This window comes from Pristis pectinata, chromosome 8 (assembly GCF_009764475.1).
Source record: "Pristis pectinata isolate sPriPec2 chromosome 8, sPriPec2.1.pri, whole genome shotgun sequence".
Taxonomy (NCBI): domain Eukaryota; kingdom Metazoa; phylum Chordata; class Chondrichthyes; order Rhinopristiformes; family Pristidae; genus Pristis; species Pristis pectinata.
Genome location: NC_067412.1, coordinates 81,977,093 through 81,998,530, shown reverse-complemented (window position 1 = coordinate 81,998,530; position 21,438 = coordinate 81,977,093). Strand labels below are relative to the sequence as shown.

General features: G+C 38.4%; 1 protein-coding gene across 6 annotated transcripts in view; it reads left to right on the top strand.

The window, feature by feature from the left end:
* Nucleotides 1-21,438, top strand: part of LOC127573018 (glutamate receptor 3-like) — a 239,866-nt gene that overhangs the window by 46,996 nt on the left and 171,432 nt on the right. The window lies entirely within an intron of this gene.

Here is a 21,438-nt window from a genome sequence, read left to right as displayed (position 1 = left end):
ATATGCATGTAAAAGTGGAGATGCACATTATTTATGCTGTGCAAGGCAGTTATTTTGTTCCCTTTAGAGGTGCAATGCAGCAATAGTTCAGCATATAGTGATGAACATATAGAGATGTGTACAGTGTAAAATTTTAGTTGGGTAAACATTGTTGATTATCTGCTGTCCAGAATGTGCTGGAAAAAAAGAATATCATCAATGTGTTACTGTGGTCTGGTTTTTGGACATCTTATGGCACCATTCTGCAGTCCTAAGACTAAGCTAACATCTTTGTCTAGGTGCACAACATACAAATACTCAAATTCCTGACTCCTACCTTTCATCTTCAGTAAAATTTGGAGGGAAAAGTATAAATTAAAATACTATTACTGATTTGCCTGGTTGTCACCAGAAGTGTGGTGTGGAGCACAGAATAAACCGTGCTTTTAAAAGACTACACAGAAGTTCCCTGAAGTTCATTTGTTTGCGTCATATTTTACATGGGTTATACAGCAAGTCATATAACAGCAGGTGAGCTTAAGCAGTGGTGTTGTAGCTTAGTTGCTCCAAGCAGAGACAGATAAATACTTGAATTCACTTAGGGCCGCCTTGTATCCTTTTTAAGCACTTCACACATAATCAATTCATCTGATATCAGAATAGTTTTACGCAAACTCATTGACTAAATAAAAGTAATGAGATAATGTTAATATTATACATTGTATGTACTTCTGCACATGTTGTACAAAAGACCAATGGAAATGTTACAGAATCTGTTGTGTGTGTGAGGGAGGAACAGCCTGTAGATGAAAATTATCACTTTGGCATCTTTAAAAATGCTCTGAGTATTCTTGTAATTTTAACATTTGTTGGTAATGGTGGTTTTATCTACATTTAGATGCATCAACTCTCAGGAAAAGAAAAGATATTTTGAAATTGTTTACAGATAGAATATTATGATCTCCTGAGTTTCAGTTCCAAGAAGTAAAAGTTTTGTGAAAAATTAAAATTGTTTCAAACTATATTTTCAGCTGAGTGAGCTTCTGAAGACACCTGTCCACACATCCTTGCACAAAATTGTGATAGAATTTCACATGACCAATATCTTGTACCTAATAAATCTAAATGAGGATATTGCATAATATAAGGAATGGAAATATCTTCTTGATTGAAATAGAGATGGCTAGATCCTAAAGGAACTTAAGTGTCTGCATGTATCCATTAGTGCACAAGGAACAAGTTGTGTGTTATTTGTTGGAAAATACCAATTTATATTACCTATGGAACTTTGCAATTTGGCACCATTAAAAAGCGATCAATTGAGCCAGAAAACATTTCATGAATTAAATGGAGCATTAAAAACCTTGCAGATATTTTGGAAACTAATTATATGATTCACCACACAATACCAAAAAAAGACTTGCATTTGTATAGTTTGTTCCCTGACCTCCGATTGCCCCAAAATGTATTACAGCCAATGAAGTGATCAATTAAATACACCAAAATACAATCACGATGCAATGTAGCTGGATTTTGTTTGGAAAAAAATATTGCAAGCCTTCACAGGCATAATTTCTCTCTATCCCATTACGTATCTCAAATGGGTCTTTTTGTCTTCCATGACAACGTGCATTCATTTAGTTTTTTTAGCCTAGAAAAATATCCCAAAGTTTTTCAAGAGTGTAAAAAAAAAATGAACTGCAAGCCAAAGAGGATTTCAGAAGAGATGACTAAATCCTTTGTTTAAAAAATCTGGGTTTTCAAGGAAGTTCTAAAAAGAGAGAACAGGCACAGTTATTTAGAACAAAAGACAAGAGTAGGCGGCTTTTGCATCTGTAAACACCACTCAAGTTGGGTAATGGAAGACTACAGTTTTAGTCTTCTGCATCTAAGATATTGAGTGTGTGGTCTGACAACAAGAATGAACTGGGACTCGTGGGCTCATGGATCCTTCAGGGGCACTGTGAGGAGGTTCCCCAATGCAAGTTCTGAATAAGTCCAGTAGGCTTCTATTGCAACATTGAATTCCATATAGAGTCCACCTGCAGGAATTTCCGCAGTCAATAAATTTCAGATATTTGTAATAAAGTCCTGGATTTGTCTGCATTGCCAGTAAAACACAGTCAAATCTGTAGCCAAAAGATCAAAAAGTATTAAGTATCATCTTACATGTGAAAGATTCATAAAGCTGTTTTTATATTGAAGTGGCCCACCAGGAACTCAGTGCTTTATTTGTGCTTACATGAAATAATAGAAATATGAATTGAGGGCATCATCTATGGCTGTAATTCTGTTTCCACCCATGATTCAAGGTCAGGTGGAAAGAACCAGAATACAAAACCCAATTAAAACACTAAAGTGGATCTTCAAGTCCTCCTTGTCACAGTAAGACAATCTGACCAGAAAATGTTGGTCCATTATTGTAGTAAAAAATAAGAGTGAGGTTTTAAGTATCATTGTTACTAAAGAGTAAAATGGACACAAACTTATGAAAACTGCACACTGTAGATGGATGAAAAAATTTGCCGTACCTATGTGACAGACACTTACCTAAAGTACACAAAAATGTTAAATGTGTTGAATCAGGTATAAGTGAATGTTTAATGGAATTGTTAAATGTTAATTACTGCAAGACTTCCACCAAAATTGGCGTTTCTTTGCTTAAGATTTGGTGGGCATTTAGTAAGATAGAAAAAAACTTTTTCACTTTTTTTCTCATTCTTTCTCTCTTAGTCTCATCTTTGTTTCCCTCTTTTTATTTTCTTTTCCCCTGATGATTTGACCTTGAGCTAACTGACACTTCCTGGAACAGATACTGTATCTGTCATTAAGGGTCCTTCAGTCTTCAGAGCCAGAGTCATACAGCGGCACAGAAACAGTTCCTTCAGCCCAACCAGTCCCTGCTGTCCAAGATTTCCATCTAAACTTGTCCCATTTGCCCAAGTTTGGCCCGTATCCCTCCTAAACCGTTCCTATCCATGTACCGATCTTGTTGAATAAGGAGACATGCCATTGCTGACACTGTTCACACAGGCTTCAGATTCGCAGTAAGGATGCTACACTGAAATGGGTTTCAGTTGCTACAGTTTTCAGTGCAAATGCCCATCAAAGTCCTGTGATTACATGCAATAAATTTAAGTGTTTAAAAGACAGAGACAAGATATGTGGATAGGAAAGGTTTAGAGGGATATGGGCCTAATAAAGACAAATGGGACCAGATCAGGCAGGCACCATGGTCAGCATGGGCAAATTTGGTCAAAAGGCCTGTTTGTGTGCTGTATAATGTTATGACTCTAAATTGCACCGTTTATTCACCAATTACTACAAAATACTAGTCAATAGGAGAAGGAAAAGGATGAAATGTTTTAAGACCCTTGAATGGATAAAAATGTTGGGGTGGCCAAAAGTAAAGCAATTGTGACTTTGCAAATATACTAGAGTATTGAAGCAACTAGAAGAGCTACTACCTCACAGCACCAGCAGCCCAGTTCAATCCTGACCTCTGGTGCTCTCTGTGTAGAGCTTGCGTATTCTCCTTCTGACCACATGGAATTCCCCAGATGCTCCAGTTTCCTCCCACATCCCAAAGGATTATGAATTGGTAGGTTAATCAGACACAGTAAATTTCCCCCTTCTCTATAGGTGAGTGATAGAATCTGGAGGAAGTTAATGACAATATGAGGAGAATAGGTTACAGGGAGTGGAGGAATGTGATTGCTGTATGGGCCACACAATCTCAATGGGCTGAATGGCCTCCTTCGCTGTCATAATGAAAAATGGTGTTAGAACTATATAGGAGAGTTTGTAGGTAGAACATCAGTTAAAAAGCCATAGAATTGTACAGCATGGAAACAGCCATTCGGCCCATCTCATCCGACCAGTGGGCACCCTTCTGTATTAATCCCATCATGCAGAATTTGGTCATTACCCTTCTATGCCTAAGTAATTCAGGCACTCATCTAGACAATCTCTCTGGCAATACTTTCTAGATACTTGCCACCCTCTGGGTGAAGCAGAAGGTCCACTTCACATCCCCTTTAAATTTCTTCCTCCTTACCTTAAACCTATATCCTCTAAGTTTTTATCTACCTCTGATATGAGGGAAAGTTTCTTGCATCCTACCCTCTCATAATTTATATACCTCAGTCATGTCCACTCTTAACCTTCACTCCTCCAGAGTGAACAGAATCAGGTTTATTATCACTAACTTACATGATGTGAAATTTGTTGTTTAGCAGCAGCAGTACAGTGCTGTCTAGCTTCTTGAACCTCTCCTTATAACTGAACTGCTCCATCCCAGGTAACATCCTGGTGAATCTCCTCTGTACCCTCTCCAGTGCCATCACATCCTTCCTATACCTTAGACCAGAAATGCACACAGTACTCTAGCTGAGGTCTGACCAAGATCTTATAAACTTGGAGCATAACCTCCTTACTTCTGTGTTCAAAGTCATGACAAATGTAGGATAGTATCCCATATGCCTTATTAACCGCGTTGTCGACCTGCGCTGCCACCTTCAAGGATCTATGGACTTAATACTCCTTAAGCCCCTATCAATAATGGTGTACGTCCTAACATTACTGCTCCCAAAATGCATCGTCTCACACTTTTCTAGATTGAACTCCATCTCCCACTTTTCAACCCATTTCACCAATGCATCAATATCTTTCTGCAGTCTAAGACTACCTTCCACACTATCGGTAACTCTGCCAATCTCTGTGTCATCTGCAAACTTATTGATCGTGTCTTCCAGATCCACATCCAAGTCATTCACGTATACTACAAACAGCAAGGGTCTTGGCACTGATCCTCATCTTTGTGGGACACCACTAGTCATAAATTAGGGAACTATAAGTATGAAGAGCTTGCATAAAAACAATTACAATTACAAGGAATATATGAACATGAAAGAAACATTTTTTTAAAATGCCACATAAGGTAATTTGGCATATCAGGAATTTAATCATGAATGATGAATTTGCTCTCAAATTTGTTATACTTGTTAAAATGTAAGATTGTGTACAACAGTGACTTTTCTGCATTAAGATCCAGTCATAAGAAGAAACAGTACATTTATATTGGGTAGACCCACTTTCCCATGGTTTGCATATTACTGCTCCCAAACGTTTAGTGAAATCCCAAGAAAATTTACCTCAGGATCCCGAGCACAATAATCAGTATTAGTATCTGCTGTAGTTTGCTGCAGGATCACTGAATGGCAATAGATCAAATGCAACAAGGGAGTAGTTTGGTTATAACCAATGTCAGTTTGTATTGAATGAAATGATCTGTAAGTATTTCAGGATTATTTTAACAAAGACCAACATTTAAGTAGTGGAAAAGCAACAAGAAAAAAATGATTTTTGTTGGAAATCTGAAACAAAAGTGGAAAATGTTGATGGTACTCAGCTGGTCAGGCAGCGTCTGTGGAAGGAGAAGGAGTTTCTGCAGTTCTGCCTGACCTGACTTATTGAGTATTATCACCTTTGTATTGCTAATATTTCAGATTAGTTTAACTACATCTGAATTTAAGAGATGAGCTTTAATTCACCTGCTCTCTTGCTCTCTCGCTCTCTCTCATGTATAATATATTTATAGATATAAAATACGAATAGTTATTGGTTTGAGGCAGATTACTCCTCACTAATCCTGCAGACTTGAGGTGGACAGTAGAATGTCTGATAGCGGACATAACTACAGTATATCATTATTGATTATGGACCAGCAGTTTGGACGAACAAAGACCTCTGTGTACCCCATGCTAGTATTTATGCATGATTCAGTTTTCTGCTTGAGGCCATCCCAGACCAAGGAGATAAAGTAGCTGTTGCAATCTTAGGATCCAAAAGGAATTATTTTGCTGGAAGGCCTAAGATAATTCATCCCCACCAGAATTAACCAGCACAACTGGCAGAAGTTTGGAGCTTTTTAACAGGCCTCACAGAAGTTCATAGCATGTCTTATAGATGCAAAATATACCAGTTAGAAGAAATCTTAACTCTGTGCAGAAAATGAGGCCTTTGAAGGGCAGAGTTGCCAAGTTTAGCCTAGACACCTCCCTGACATAATACCCTTAACATAAGATGGTGTCAGGAAATCCACACACAGTCTCTCTATTGGTAAACAGCAGTCCTGTTGGGGTGATGTTCTGCTCCACTTCACAGCCTGAATTCAAGAGTTTCCCCATTACTTCAACATGGTGTAGACGGGAATTTCTATATAAAGGTTTGAACAACATAGGCACAGAAATTCCAGTCTACACCTTGATAAAATTATGTTAACTGAAAATATAAATTTATTAAGTTATGTTTTCTGAAAATGTCTATGTTCAAAATGCTTACATTTAAATGTTGTGGTAACTCACACACAGGTCATGAATTTCCATTTAAAGGCCAAGATGGAATAGTCATGATGCACCTCTGAATTCAGAAATTTGGGATCTACTAGCCATGTAACTCTAACATCGAGTAACACGATTTATCAACCATTGTCATCAAGCAAGGGCAGACACAGTTTTGTTTTTTTTTATTTACAGCGTGGTAACAGGCCCTTCCGGCCCAACGAATCCACGCCGCCCATTTTAAACCGAAATTAACCTACCCGTACGTCTTTGCAATGTGGGAGGAAACCGGAGCACCCGGAGGAAACCCACGCAGACACGGGAGAATGTACAAACTCCTTACAGCGACGGGAATCGAACCCTGATTGCTGGTGCTGTAATAGCATCGCGCTAACTGCTACGCTACTGTGCTGCATGCATTAATGCAGTCAGAAGATGTACTGTATAAAGGTTGCATGGATACATGTTGAATGTTAACCACACTATAACGGACATAACACTCTAGAATTCAGCCAGATATGAGCCACACAACGATTAGACAGAGTGAATAACAAAAAAAAAGAATTTGCTTTATGTATTGGCTTCCATGTCCACAAATTGCTTCAACCTCAACACTGCAAAGTAATCATTCTTACATAGATAAGTAAGACAATTAATGAAAATTGTTATCAAAATTAATTTCATTTTTCAATCTACAGACAATTCTGTGAAATAGATGCTTGAGTGAACAGAGATGAATATTAAAGGCAAAAGAAACCAATTAGAAATGCTCTTAATTCTTTGCAAATGTCATGTGACTATGAACTATAAGCCTTAATATTAGGTAACATATACATATAGACTGTACTGGGCAATTGAAATTTTTAAAAGGGTACAGTGGAACAGTAAATTTTAAAGATATTACAAATATATGTTCTGTTATCATAAACAGAAGAGTAAAGTGTAGAGTTGTGCATTTAGTGTGTGATTTATATAATGATGCCGATGCAGAAAAATGTATTGAATTCAAATCTGCCAAATTAATCCTGGGAAGGTCATATTTAAGTAAATGTTGAAAGGATTCTAGCAGACAATGTGGTACCTTTTAAAACTAATATGTGTTTGAAAAGTTTTGTTTGCATTTTATTACAATAGCAATGACACAGAGTATCTTTAATGGAAGTTGTAATGGTCTTTGGTATTTAATGAGTTGAAAACACTGTCAAATTTTGTGTCGTTATTCACTTTTAACAGGTACCTAATTGAATGCAAGAAATCTTAAAATAGAGATGGGCTCGGGAATGTATTATGTCTGAGGCTTAAACTAGAAGTGAAAACAATCAGAAACTAAGGATAGAATTCATAAATCAATATATGTTTGCTGCCTCAGAAAACCTACACTTAACTAAGCTCAAACTATCAACTGAATTGCATGTGACCATTTGATACCATTAGAGACTTACAGCACTAAAGATGGACATTTGGCATATTAAGTTCATGCTCAACAAAAAAAAGCTATTCTCACACCTGGGTCTTGATCCATGGCCTCATAAGTTATAGCACATCAAGTGCTTACTGGGTACCTTTAAAATGCTTGAGGGTTTCTACCTCCTAACACCCTTTCAAATTAGTGTTGCTGCTTCATAGTTTCAGCAACCTGGGTTCAATCCTAACCTTGGATGCTGTCAGTGTGCAGAATGCATGCTCTCAATGTGACTACATGGCTTTATGCCAGGTGCTGCAAATTCCTCCCAGATCCCAAAGATACGTTGATAGGTTAATTGGCCCCTAGTGTTGATGGGTGACTGGGGGATCAGAATAGAACTAAGAGACAAGAGGTCACAAGGAATTAAATGGGGGTGGGGGTGAATGAGATTGATGGAAATGTTCGGAGAGCAAGCAGAGACAACTAACCTCCTCTGTAGTGAGAAAACATGAAAAATATGAGAGAGGTAGTGAGTAAAAAAAAAAATGAGTTAAAAATATTGTTCTACTTCTCTGGGGTAAGGGAAATTGTCCTTTTATGTTCAACCTGTCTAGATGTACACTTTGATAAGATCTCCTATTTATGCTCCAAAACTACCGCAGGTGATGAGAACTTCCATGGAAAGTCTGCCCAATTTAAGGACATTGGAAATAAAACTAGGGGTAGTCTATTTGGCCCTCATGTCTACTTTGATATTCAAAAAGATCATGGTTGATCATGATTTTAATGTCACATTTCTCTGCTAACCCCATACTCCTTGATTCCCTTAGTATCCAAAAATCAATTAATTTCTTTAATGAATGTACCCAGCAACTGAGCATTCATTGGGACAAAGAATTCCAAACATTCACTGCTCTCTTTGAATGAAAAAAATTGCCTCATCTCAGTTCTGAATGGACAACCCCTTATTATGAGTTCCCTGGTTCTAGTCAGGGTAGATACAGGGAAACATCAGCGCTGTATCTAACTGCCAAGCCCCATAAGAATGTATATTTCAGTGAGATCACCTGCTATCCTTCCAAACTATGAAGAGCATAGATCTATTCTGCATAATCTTTCCTCATAGTAGAATCCAAATTTCCAATATAATCCTTGTAATGGTGAGCCGTACCTGGCAGAAGCGTACAGTGGAAACCTTGATGCACCCTGTCAGGCAGTGGATTTTTCTTTACAATATTTTTATTAATTCCACATAGAGAATACAGAGTACATGAATCAGGAAAAAAAGAATAGTACTGAATACATTGTCTTGACTCACACTTAAAATCGCAATACCCCATAATGGTAATCAAAAATGATAATAATGATTAAATTGCAATATTTTTTATTATTTAAAAAAAACTAAACCCACTACCAAGACTGAAGCTGTTTGGTAAAGAAAGAAAGACAAAGAGAAACCCTTATCACATAATGATACTAGCCAACATCCATACTTTAATCACCAAATCAAAGGTTTTGAAAATAATTCAAAAAAGGTCCCCACAATGTTTGAAAGTCTAAGTTAAAATCAGAAATTGAACAACGGATCTTCCCTAAATTTAGGTATGACGTAACAGCACGTAGCCATTGAACGTGGATTTTTGAGATGGGTATCACTGTTTGATCAGAATAAACCCCTAGAAGCTAATTTGTCATTCGGAACACGTTTGCCCATTCTTGAATTTCATGACCTGAAAATTGCTATTGAAATTATAATGAATACATGAAGTAATCATGCAATGTGCATAGGTAATGCACAAATTGCAGAAGAACACCTATTTAAAGTAATGGACTTGTATGCTGATAAATTGTTCTCTGGAGAGGTCATATTCCTAAAACATGTTGCTAGGCCTTGTTTAAGTCCACAATGTTGGCATGATTGGCAGTTAACTTTCAGCTGAATCTTATTCAAGGCTCTCACTTTACTTCAGATCTTTACTTGAAATCAATTTTGCAGCACGCTGTTCAAATGTACTTAGAAGCGAGGTACAGGGCAGAGTACTCTCATTTTATGTTTCCCTTTTTGTTTTGGAGATTAGCTGATGTGTATGAGCAGCAACAGTAAAGGACAACCTTTGATATAATATGCTACACAAGTGTATTGTGAAACACAATGTATTAGTTTTCCACTCTGAGACCTGCTGGTTGGGAATTATTGACAACTGTACTTTAGAAGCTGAGGTTGAACAGGAAGGCTGTGTGATAGGTTGTTCTTCTCCTTAATAAAGACCCCCAAACGCAATCAAGCATCTTGTAAAAAGGTTGCTGATCCTTGAACATCACCACATACCTAATTTCAATGATTGTGTTTTTTCCAGACTAGTGCTAGTTCTTCACATATTGCATCGGGTACAATCATGGAAACGTAATTGTAATACCACAAAAGAGGGCGATTTAGCCCTTTGTTTCTTTGCAGGTATGTAGTCTTGCATCTTAAGGACTGTGCCAGTACTACCCATGAGAATAACAGTCATACCCTAAATGTGCCACTCTGTTTACTCAAGCTTGTATTTAAAAAGAACTGCTATGATTTCAGATAATAAAGCATTAAGATATTTTATTTCATGCCAAGAAAAATACTAACGTGCAGTTAGACTTGTATATTACTAACAATCTGTTTTTGCATAGTAATAAAAAATGCTGAATATACTGCATCAGTTTGCCATGAAAATATATTCTGTACATCAGAGAATATATTTTAATGACAAATAAGCTCCTGACTACTCCACAAAAGCAAAATACAGCACATGCTGAAGATCTTTAGAATGAAAGCAGAAAATGCAATCAGTAGGGGAGTAAGATTGTGATCAGGAATGAGAGTTGGCAGCAGCCCAGGTGATTTGAATATATGGCTGGAAGAAACCAACCTGTCAGTCCTGACTCCAGATTCCAGGTAAGAATATTTTGTTGGCTGGGTACTGCAGCAATTCCTTTAAGGATTTGTAAACATTAATCATGGAAACAAGCCATTCAGCCCAACTCAACCAAGCCAACCAGTGGGCACCCTTCCGTATTAATCCCATCTCCTAGCATTTGGTCCATAGCCTTCTATGCCTAGGCAATTCAATCACTCATCTAGACACTTCTTAAGTGCTGTCAGCGACCCAAATTCATCCACTGTCTCAGGCAATGCATTCCAGGTGTCGTGAAAGGAAAAGGAGTGAAGGATATTTTGATACCACATCACATTTCTGGTACATTGTGAATAGAACCAATCATTGTGAGGCAAACTAAGGGACATGAAAATATACAACTGCATGGTCATCTGTCATCTAAAAATCATTTGCCAGAATCCGTCTGTGGTAGACTGGATCAACCAGGCTATAACAAAGTCTCTTGTTGCATTTGAAATGGAACATTGCACTAAAAGGACATTGTAATGGTCTCTTTGAGTCCTGTTGACATGATATCAATGAGCAGGAATTACATCAATGACTGGGCTAGAAACTACTCTGTTTGCCTATGCCATGAGCAAGAGAAGCTGGTAATATAGAGGATAAAGGAGCATAATCAATATTCCTATGATATTGTTTAATTTGGTCTGTCTATTGAACAACAACTTTCAGTGATATTGCTTTTCATATATCAAATCATTCAAAGGCACTGTATTGGAGTTCTATTTGCAAAGGCAGGTAAAAGAACATACTTTATTCAAGATTTGATGGTCTTTGACCTAAAATATTATCTCTATTCCTCTTTCCACAAAAGCTACCAACCTGCTGAGTATTTCCTTCATTTTCTGTTTTAATAGACTTTATTCAAGGCAGTAAACCCTCAACTAACAACGGTGCCTGATACAATAATGTATCAAAAGTTATACAACATGATACTCAGTTTTTAATTGGGTACTTGCACTTCAATGGGCTACACTGTTTTCTCATTAAAGAAAGTAATAAACCTTTTTCAAACTACCAACTATTTGCATGCATATAACAACAGTTAAATATTTACATAAATGAAATAATGCAATTAATTAATAATGTGGGTATAAATGTGACTAAAAATAAATAAGTTGCGTTATAGACCAGATGACTAAAGCTCCATATTATGAGCTGTGCTTAACATTTCTGATGTATGCATTCCAGTTACTGATAATTTCAGTGGATCACTTCTCCACTTACATCTGGCCTCTCATTCTGTTCTACAATTGTTACTTAAACATAATTGTCTTAGAAGTATGAATTTGTTGCATTACGTATTCATTAAACTTAACACGGGGCTAATCTCTTCTGAAGTACTGCATTTACAATTGTATATGGTCCATTACAGAATGCCATGAATTCAATCACAACCACCTCTACTTTTCCCCTTTGATCTAACTCTAAGTTTTACATTTCCCCCTCCCCTCCTGAACTAAGGAAACAGATCATTCCTGGATATGTGGCCTACAAACAGCCTCTACTGTACAGACACCTGGCCTAAATAATATAGTCGCTTCCTAAGATATGATTACATTCGTGCTGAGAGCTGCCTGTATTTACTGTACTCTTCCCAGATCATGCTTTCTTTCACTGTCCTGTTGACTACTGTTTTCCATAACTATTTTGTTGGAACTGCAACTTATAACTTAGTGTTTGCTATGTGAAAACTTCCTGGCACCATTTGAGTCTGTTTGAGCAGGGTCAGTATACCCAAAAGGGTCAGAAAAAAACAAACTGCTGGAGGAACTTAGAGGGTGAGGCAGCATTAATGGAGGTAAAGGGATAATCAACGCTTCGGATCAAGACCCTGCATCGGGACTTATCCCTTTGCCTCCACAGATTTTGCCTGACCCGCTGAGTTCCTTCAGCAGTTTGCTTTTTGCTCCAGATCCCAGTGTCTGCAGTCCCTTGTGTCAACACCCCAAAGTGTGAGTGGTTCCTGGATCTCCTAACTATCAAATAGGATGATCCCCTCAAAATCAGAGTCCCTCAATCTGAGTGACTCAATCCTATCTGTGTCCAAGAGCTCTAGTGGACACTGATGGTCACCATGATTGACAATTTTCCCTCATTTCTATTCATTTCATATACAGGGTCAATGACTGAGACAACCTGTAGCTCTTGAGCTTGACAAAGTATCTGCCATATCCACTGTCATCTATCATCATTGCTCAACCTGGAGAACCCAATTCTCTGTTTCCTTCCATCAATTTAATTGACCCGATACTCATTCGAGTAGCAACAACTCAGACTCAGTTTTTTGTGTGTGTGCTGCTTGTAAAGACAAATTACAGAGCTAGAGCTATCAGCAGTACATTATTTACTGAAGACAGTAAATTCCCAAATCAGAACAGTGTCTGGTACAACAATCAAAAATCATACCACACGGTACACACGATTTTTAAAGGTACATTTAAGCTTAAATATACTACAATCCATAACAAATTTTAAGATGATCCAAAGCTTGGTCAAAGGGCATGTTCTAAGGAATGTTTTGAAGGAAGAAATAGAATTTGAGAGTTGGGAGGGAATTGGAGAACTTGCAGCCAGCAGCAGTGGAGAGATTAAAACCAGGGCAAAAGGATGAGCAAAAACATCATGGTGGGTTGAGAAGCAGATATGTAGATTTAGATAACATGATTATAGACTTATTGGAAAACGAGGATGAAAATTTTAAATCAAGACATTGTTTAACCGGGCACCTTTGTGAATTGATGAGAACAGGGATGATAGATGGATAAGATGTGCTGCAGATCAGGATGAAAGACTGGATTGTTTTGTGGTGTGGTTGATGGTACATTGATCAGGAATATGTGGCAGTGATCAAATATATAGAGATAACATGTGATTTAAAAGATTATTAAATAATCCCAGGACTTCAGAGCTCCTGATTACTTCAGATTGAAAATGTTTGAGTGCAAATGATGAACGTGGGTTATAGACCTTATTCTATTTCATTACTAAAGTATGGAAATCTCTGCTCCTTACTTCTCAAAGTACAACCAATTTATGACAAATGAACAAAGGTCATGCTTGAAAGGCTAAACAATTTTGTTAACACTTCAGAACAGCCTAAGTTCATACTCTGGACAATGTATCTGTTTCATAATTTATTGGGTTCTTTTCAATTAACTTTGAATGGTAAAATCCTGAATCTGCTCACTTTATTAATATGACACACTTCAAAAAAAAATCTTCATTGAAAAATGTGTTGTCATGGATATTGTTAGAGGGCACATTTTATCTACCGAGAGACAAACTATTGATAGCACATCTTTGAAGTTACTACCACTTCTGAGAATCCAATTTCAAGTCCTCTCCTCTATAAAGGAAATTTGTCATTTAATAATTAAATGCAGAACCTACATGAAGCAGCTAATTGATTGTCTTCTGTCAATCAAATTGAGCAGGCCCAATGTTCCATCTAACCTCAATATTCCTGGATTAGATGTGTTTTATGTATTTCATTGGAAGAAGACAGAAAAATTGTGTATGTGTATGATGAACCACAAATTCATCCTATCATACATTCTGTCATTTGCATAGAATATTTTAAAAGCTTATTACATAAAACAAATGTTGTATAACAGACCAAGGACCATAGCCTACAAAATTTATTCAACTCATGATTAGCTGAATACTAAGACTTGGGATAGATATTACTATTATGATACAACATGACAAAATAATCATCACCTTTGCTGAAGAGAGCCATGTAAAGTTCCTTCAATATTTCTTCAATATTAAAGAAAACATAATTAAACACAACCAAGGCAATTATCATTTATCCCAGAAATATATTTACACAATTCACCATGATTGTGATAAAAGTTCCTTATAAATATTCTATGTTTTGTATTTCTTAATTACTGATTATTTCAATTTCTGGACCCAAGCAGAAAACCCAAACAAAATGTCAATCCCCTTGACATTTGGATCATCAGCATTCATTATTTGGCCACTTAAGATCTCACATTCAGTATCCATAGTCAACACACATACAAATGCAAACATGTGTGGTACAATTCATGCCAAGTGCTATTTTTATGTGGTCATTGCATATGTTAACTGAGCAACAGACAGAAGTCATAGAGTGGCACTGTATGGGAACTTGCTGTTTAGCCCACTGAGTCCATGCCAAGTATCAGGCACCCATTGACACTAATCCTACACTAATCCCATTTTATTCTCCTCACATTCTTTTCATTTCCTGCCCACCCCAGATTCTATTATTCATCAACACACAAGGGACAATTTGCAGTGGCCAATTAACCTAGCAACCCACATGTCTTTGGGATGTAAGAGAGAAATGGAACACCCATAGGAAATTTGTGCTGTTACAGGGAGGACATTGCAAACTCCACACAAACAGCACCAAAGGTCAGGATTGAACCCAGGTGACTGGAGTTGGGATGCAGCAGCTCTACTATACTGTGCCACCAAAGTATGCAGGGCAGGCAGATCATAATGTCTGTCGGTATCCAATGTCAAATTGAAACTAGTACTGCTGTTTGAAGCTCAGTGCTCCAGCTAATGCCCCTCAAAAAGTACACTGAGCGGCGCTTGTCAGCACAATCCATTGTGAGAACCAAGAGGGATTCTGTTCCTCCTTCTGCAACTGGTGTGTAACCAAAGGCAGTGAATCATGTTAATCAGGTTAATTAGTAACCTGATGGTAGTCATCACACCTTCCCAAGCTTTCCCTTCCTTCTGGTATTGACTGTTACTGCTTTCATACACCTCAATGCAAATATAAAAGCAGGCACATATTACACATTCCAGAACAAACATATTAATCAAAGCAACACACACAAAATGCTGGAGGAACTCAGCATCTATGGAGAGAAATAAGCAGTCGGCATTTTGGGTCAAGACCCTTATCAGGACCAGAAAGGAAGAGGGCAGAAGCCAGAATAAGGTGATCAGGGAGGAGGAGGAGTACATCCAGGCAGGTGATAGGTGAGTTCAGGTGATAGACGAGTCCAGGTAAGAGGGGGAAGGATATAATAAGCTGAGAGGTGATCGGTAGAAGGGGCAAAGGGCCGAAGAAGAAGGAATCCGGTAGGAGAGGGAAGTGGACCATGGAATAAAGAGAAAGAGGTGGGGAATAGATGGGCAGGTCATGAGGGTGGGGGAAGGGATGGGCAGGTCATGAGGGTGGGGAAGGGGAAAGAGAAGGGGGGAGGGGGCCACAGGAATGAGGGAAGACAGGAGAAAGAAAATGAATCAAAGATTGCCCTATTGCAGAGACGTCAACTAATCAATCTTTGTGCCCGTCTTCCATGTGTTTCTACCTATCTTATTGATCCTATGTGATACTATCCCTGTGAGTGTTGTATGGCTGATTTAAGGCTGCAGACCATCAATGTAAGATTGGCAATGATTTTTCAGGTGGATTTTGAGCAGTACTGGGCATTGGTGTGGGCCAGATACCCTCTCAGCATGAGTAACAATATTCTGGGTTGGTTGGTTGACAGGTAATTGTGAAGGCACTGAAAAAAATGAAGGGGTGGAAGAATGAATGATCTCATTCTGGGAGAGGACAGCAGGCTATCACTTCATGGAACCACTGTCACTTCTCTGGGCTGGTGGTTCAGCTATTGGAGCAGATATTGCAGAACCTCCATGGCACCCTGCAAGTTTGGTGGCAGCAGTCTGGGCCTGCACTGCAGCCATGACAGCTCCCACCACAATATTTGGACTTTGAGTGGTTGCTGCATGAGTTGCAAATGGAAGACAAAATATTCACACCAGACACTGCTATATAATTGGGTGTCTAGTAGTGTGAACAGAGTTGACCACTACATCCATAGTGGAAAGAATGGACACCAAGCTCTGTGTAAAGTCATAGAATGTAGAACAGAACAGCACAGCACAGGAACAGACCCTTTGGCCCACAATGTTGTGCCAAACTAATTAAGCTAATGACAACTAATCCTTTCTGCCTGCACATGGTCCATATCCCTCCATTCTCTGCATATCCATGTACCTACCAAAGAGCCTCTTAAACACCTCAATTGTATCTGCCTCCAGCACCACCTCTGGCAGCACATTCTAGGCACCCACCACTCTTAAAACAAAACTTAACCCACCCATCTCCTTTGGACTTAACTCTTTTACCTTAAATGCATGCTCTCTAGTATTAGACATTCCAACTCTGGGGGGGGAGAAAGATACTGGCTATCTTATCTATCTATGCCTCTCATAATTTTATAAGCTTGTATCAGGTGTTCCCTCTCCCCTCAGCCTCCATTGCTCCAAAGAAAACAACCCTAGTTTGTCCAACCTTTCCTTATAACGCATGCCCTGTAATCCTGATAAACCTCTTCTGAACCCTGTGCATGGCCTCCACATTCTTCCTATAATGGGGTGACCAGAATTGAATGCAATCCTCCAGATGCAGCCTAACCAGAGTTTTTTTTTTAAAGCTGCAACATAACATCCTAACTCGAACTCAGTGCCTTGACTAATAAAGGCTAGCATGTCATGCATCGTCTTTACCACCCAGTCGACTTGTGCAGACACTTTCAGGGAGCTATGGACTTGGACCCCAAGATCCCTCTGTACATCAACGTTGTTAAGGGTCCTGCCATTAACTGTGTACTTTCCCTTTACATTTGAACTCCCAAAGTGCAACACCTCACACTTTTGCCCGAATTAGACTCCATCAGCCATTTCTCCACCCAAATCTGCAACTGATCTATATCCCACTGTATCCTTTGGCAATCTTCTACATTATCCACAATGCCATCAGTCTTTCAGTCATCAGCAAACTTACTAACCCACCCATCGACGTTTTCAGCCAAGTCATTTGTGTATATCACAAATACCATTTAGAAGGTTGGTCCTGAAATCCTTTATATCTGCTGTTTCTTAGCTCAGGATTTCTAATAGACACCTCAATGAGCCAAGCATTTAACAATACACATCTTTCTGCTTTCTCCTAAAAAAATTAACAACGCACTGTGGTTGAGTAAATGTAAAATAAAAGCGGGAAATGGTGGAAACAGCACATCAGGCAGCATCTTTGGGGAGAGAAACAGTTTAAAGTTCAAGTCAATGAACCTTCATCAGAACTGGACAAATTTTAAAGTGCAAAGAAAGGAGAAGGGGAGAGAAGGACCAAAGGGTATGTGCACAAAGGGGTGGAAGCTGAGAATTAAATGACGAGGGGTGGTGGTGGTGTAAGGCAAAAGAGGATAGCTGTGGGACAAGTAAAGAAGCAAATGATGAAGCTGGAGAAGTGCAAAAGGGAATAGAAGAACCACTATCTGAAATTAAGTTAAGAAGGTTCCAATGTGCCTATTGGAAGATAAGCTGCTGCCTTCAAGCTCACATTGAGCTTAATCGGAAATGTAAAAAGGCAAAATGTAAAGGTGCATTGCAGAGAGGTGGGGTAAATGAAGAAGTGCATGCTTATTACCATCTGCAACTTGTGAATTAGAACAGATTGTGAGTTGAATGGGAAGGACGAAGAGGCCAAACTGGGAATAGAATAGAAAATTAAAGTGCCAGGTGCATTATAACATCAGAAGAACCACCAGATGAAATTAATAATTATTAACACGGAGGAAGTGATTGGGGGAGTGGGGGGTGGAAAGTAAGGATGACTCTGAACATGGAGTCAGTAAAAAATGTTTGCAAATCACTAATGTAGAGAAAAATGTATCATGCAGCAAATAGAGTTTATTTCTTCAGTTATTGGTGTTGTTCCTGGCTAGCCAGCATTTATTGAATATTCCTAATTGCCGCTGAACGGAGTGACTTGGTAGGATAGTATGATGGTTGTCTCTTAACGACTAGATAGTAGTTAAGAGACACCCATTATAAACTCGGCTCATGCATATTGTGAGGATTTCCTTGTTTTAAGGACATTAGTGAACCTGAAGGGTTTTTCCTGACAGTAATGTCATGGTCACCATAAATGACACCAGCTTTTTAATTTGATATTTATTTCATTTATTTTGTCAGACTGCTATGTTGGAATTTGAATTCATGTCTCCAAAGTAAAATGCTGGCCTTCAAATACCAGTTCTGTAACTTAATCACTATGCTACGTATCTGCATACTAAATTGAAAGCACAAAAAAAAGCAGCATTTCATATAAATAGAGTGCCAGGGAGCCTGGGTGGTGGGGATGGAGATTGTAAATGTACAGGTGCTGCCTCTCCAAAGTGTACAGAAAGGGGAACGATTGTTATTTGTGATGAAGTAGTGGACCAGCTGACCAGTCTGATCTGTTGAGGCTGCTGAAATGGGAAGGGAAATAAGAATGTTTTTGGTCATGACATTGCACTGGAAATGCTGGAATTTGGCAAAGTTTGATCCTTTGAATATGGAAGCTGGTGGGTAGAATGTGAGGACAAGGGGAACCCTACTGCAGTCTCAGGAGAGAGGTAAAGGGGTAAGAGCATGTGCGAAAGATGGATGTGGTGAAGGGCCTTGTCAATTACAGTGGGTCTGGTTATGTGCCTCTTTGTTGGGCAAGAGTGAATGTGGATTGTTGCACAAATATTTGACAGATGCGATTCCTGTCTGTGCGACATGATTCTGAGACCCAGAGCAGAGTGGAATTCACGAATTCAAGATTATGATTTATGGTGATCGTCCACTGGTGACGATAGAGTGTAGTGAACAGGGCAGTGTCAGAGGCTTGTGATGAATTTGAGAGGATGTGGTATTCTATAATACATTGATTACTCATATGGGATCACTAGATTTCTTGCAACACTGCATATGGGTCTTGGACACTTGATTTCTAGCATTGGCCTCTGCACCTATTTGCCTTCAATCCTTCCTGGGAATGTCTCCCTTCCCTTCTACCTCCTTCATTAAGTTTTTCAGTATAGCATTCTAAGAACATCAAATCTGCTCCCTCCTATATTACACCCTTCTTTGTGGTTGCAGGATAGTTTATGCAATGCAGCTTTAACTCATGGCAGCCACTTACGATATTGACCGCCTGCTGAAGAGTCTAGCCAGCAAACAGCATGGTTACTGTTGGCTAGGCACTGCAACCATATAATTTGCAAGCAGCGGGGTTGGTGTGCTGCCCACATCCTATTGAACAGACTTGGGTTAATTACTTTATCTCACTCCCCACACTTGTTCAAAGGGATTGACAAATATAGTTCCCAACAATTTTCAAAAATAATACATAATGTTCATGGAGGATAGCAAATAATCTTAACGTGTATACATAGAACATGTATTTTATTGCAACTATTTTCTTCTTCCAGAAACCCCTTACACAAATAGAAATGCATAGTTTCTAAGGCTAACATAGTTAAAAGCAGTTTTCATCTGCAACATCTTGAGTGGTTTAAAAAATATATACATTTGATCGATTAAACTTAATCACAACTTAACTAAACCGCAAAGCTTATGATTCCAATTAACTACGTGCTACCATAAATTGGAGTTAGCCATTCTGGCATTTATAGCATACAACTCCATGCTTTTTTTTTATGTGAAAATGGAATTACTTCATAAATGCTCATTATGGACATTTCAGTTGGGAGCTATGTAAGCAGACATATCACCCATGGTGACACTGTGGTCTTATTAAGGAAAAGGGTTGGGTGCCATCATTCTGTTTTGCTTGCTTCAAAATCAATACCTTGGAACAGTTGGTTGTCTCCCCGGTGCCTGGTACAAGGGAAAGATTTGATTAATTACATGGTGCTAACTGTCTCGGCATGCTGGTTGTGCAAATAGAATCCTGCCTAATTAAGACAGTGCCAAGAAAGGGGCTGAAACGGGATTATCTGAAATGAAAGTTGATTTAATTTATGCTCAGTCATTAATGTTTCAGGAAGATGTCTGTGAAATTGACATTTAGGAGGTGAATTCTCTCATTTAATGAAAAACAGTTGACTATATGGTGTTCTTTATAATTAACGAGCTGCTAAGGAAATTGCTTTCTCATATATTACACTTTCAAAACCATGTGATTTCATTAGCAAGTGTTTTTATTAGTGAAAAACAGGCAGCCTTTTATTTTTCCATTAAGAGAGAAATTTTGCACTTCAGCAGCAGAAGTATTAGAAGTAATTTAGTCAATCAATGGAATATTTTAAAAGCAATTCAATGAGCAGTAAACAATCCCAACCATTTTGCTAATTTATACACAAAACAATTAACCATATGAATAAGACTCCTTGATGATGTACCCAGCATCTGACAACACCAGTGAAGCATAGTATTGTATCTTAGACAAAAGTTATGTAACTATGAAGGATTATAAAGGAAACTAATTGGAAAAATTATACTTTTACTTGCTTTGTCTATACTTCCACTTGCTTTGCTACTTTATTTTTTTCAAAGGAGCTATTTAACTCCCTGTTAAAAGAATTAATGATTTCTGATTCAACAATGGCTTTTGACAAAGAATTCCATCAGAGCAAAACAGATAAGCGTTCCAAATGGACAACAGCAGATTGGTCCCCATAATGCACTCTGCCCGTTTTCTTTTTCCAATGTCGTAGCCTCACTAATTTTTTTGTTTACTCTAAATTTGTCTCCTCTTGCTAAATGCCACCAATCAGTCCATAGAATCTTGTTTCACCGCAGGATGTAATTCTGGTCTCTCTTAACTTTGGAGGTCCTTCTTACAACTACTCCTCCTCGCATTCCCATTATCCCTTGATATCATTCCTTTTTGGAGTGCGACTGAAAGTTGAAAGGAATATTAGAACAGATCCACCTGCTGATAGTTATTGTACATCCTGATAACTTCAGCTTTGGAATACAG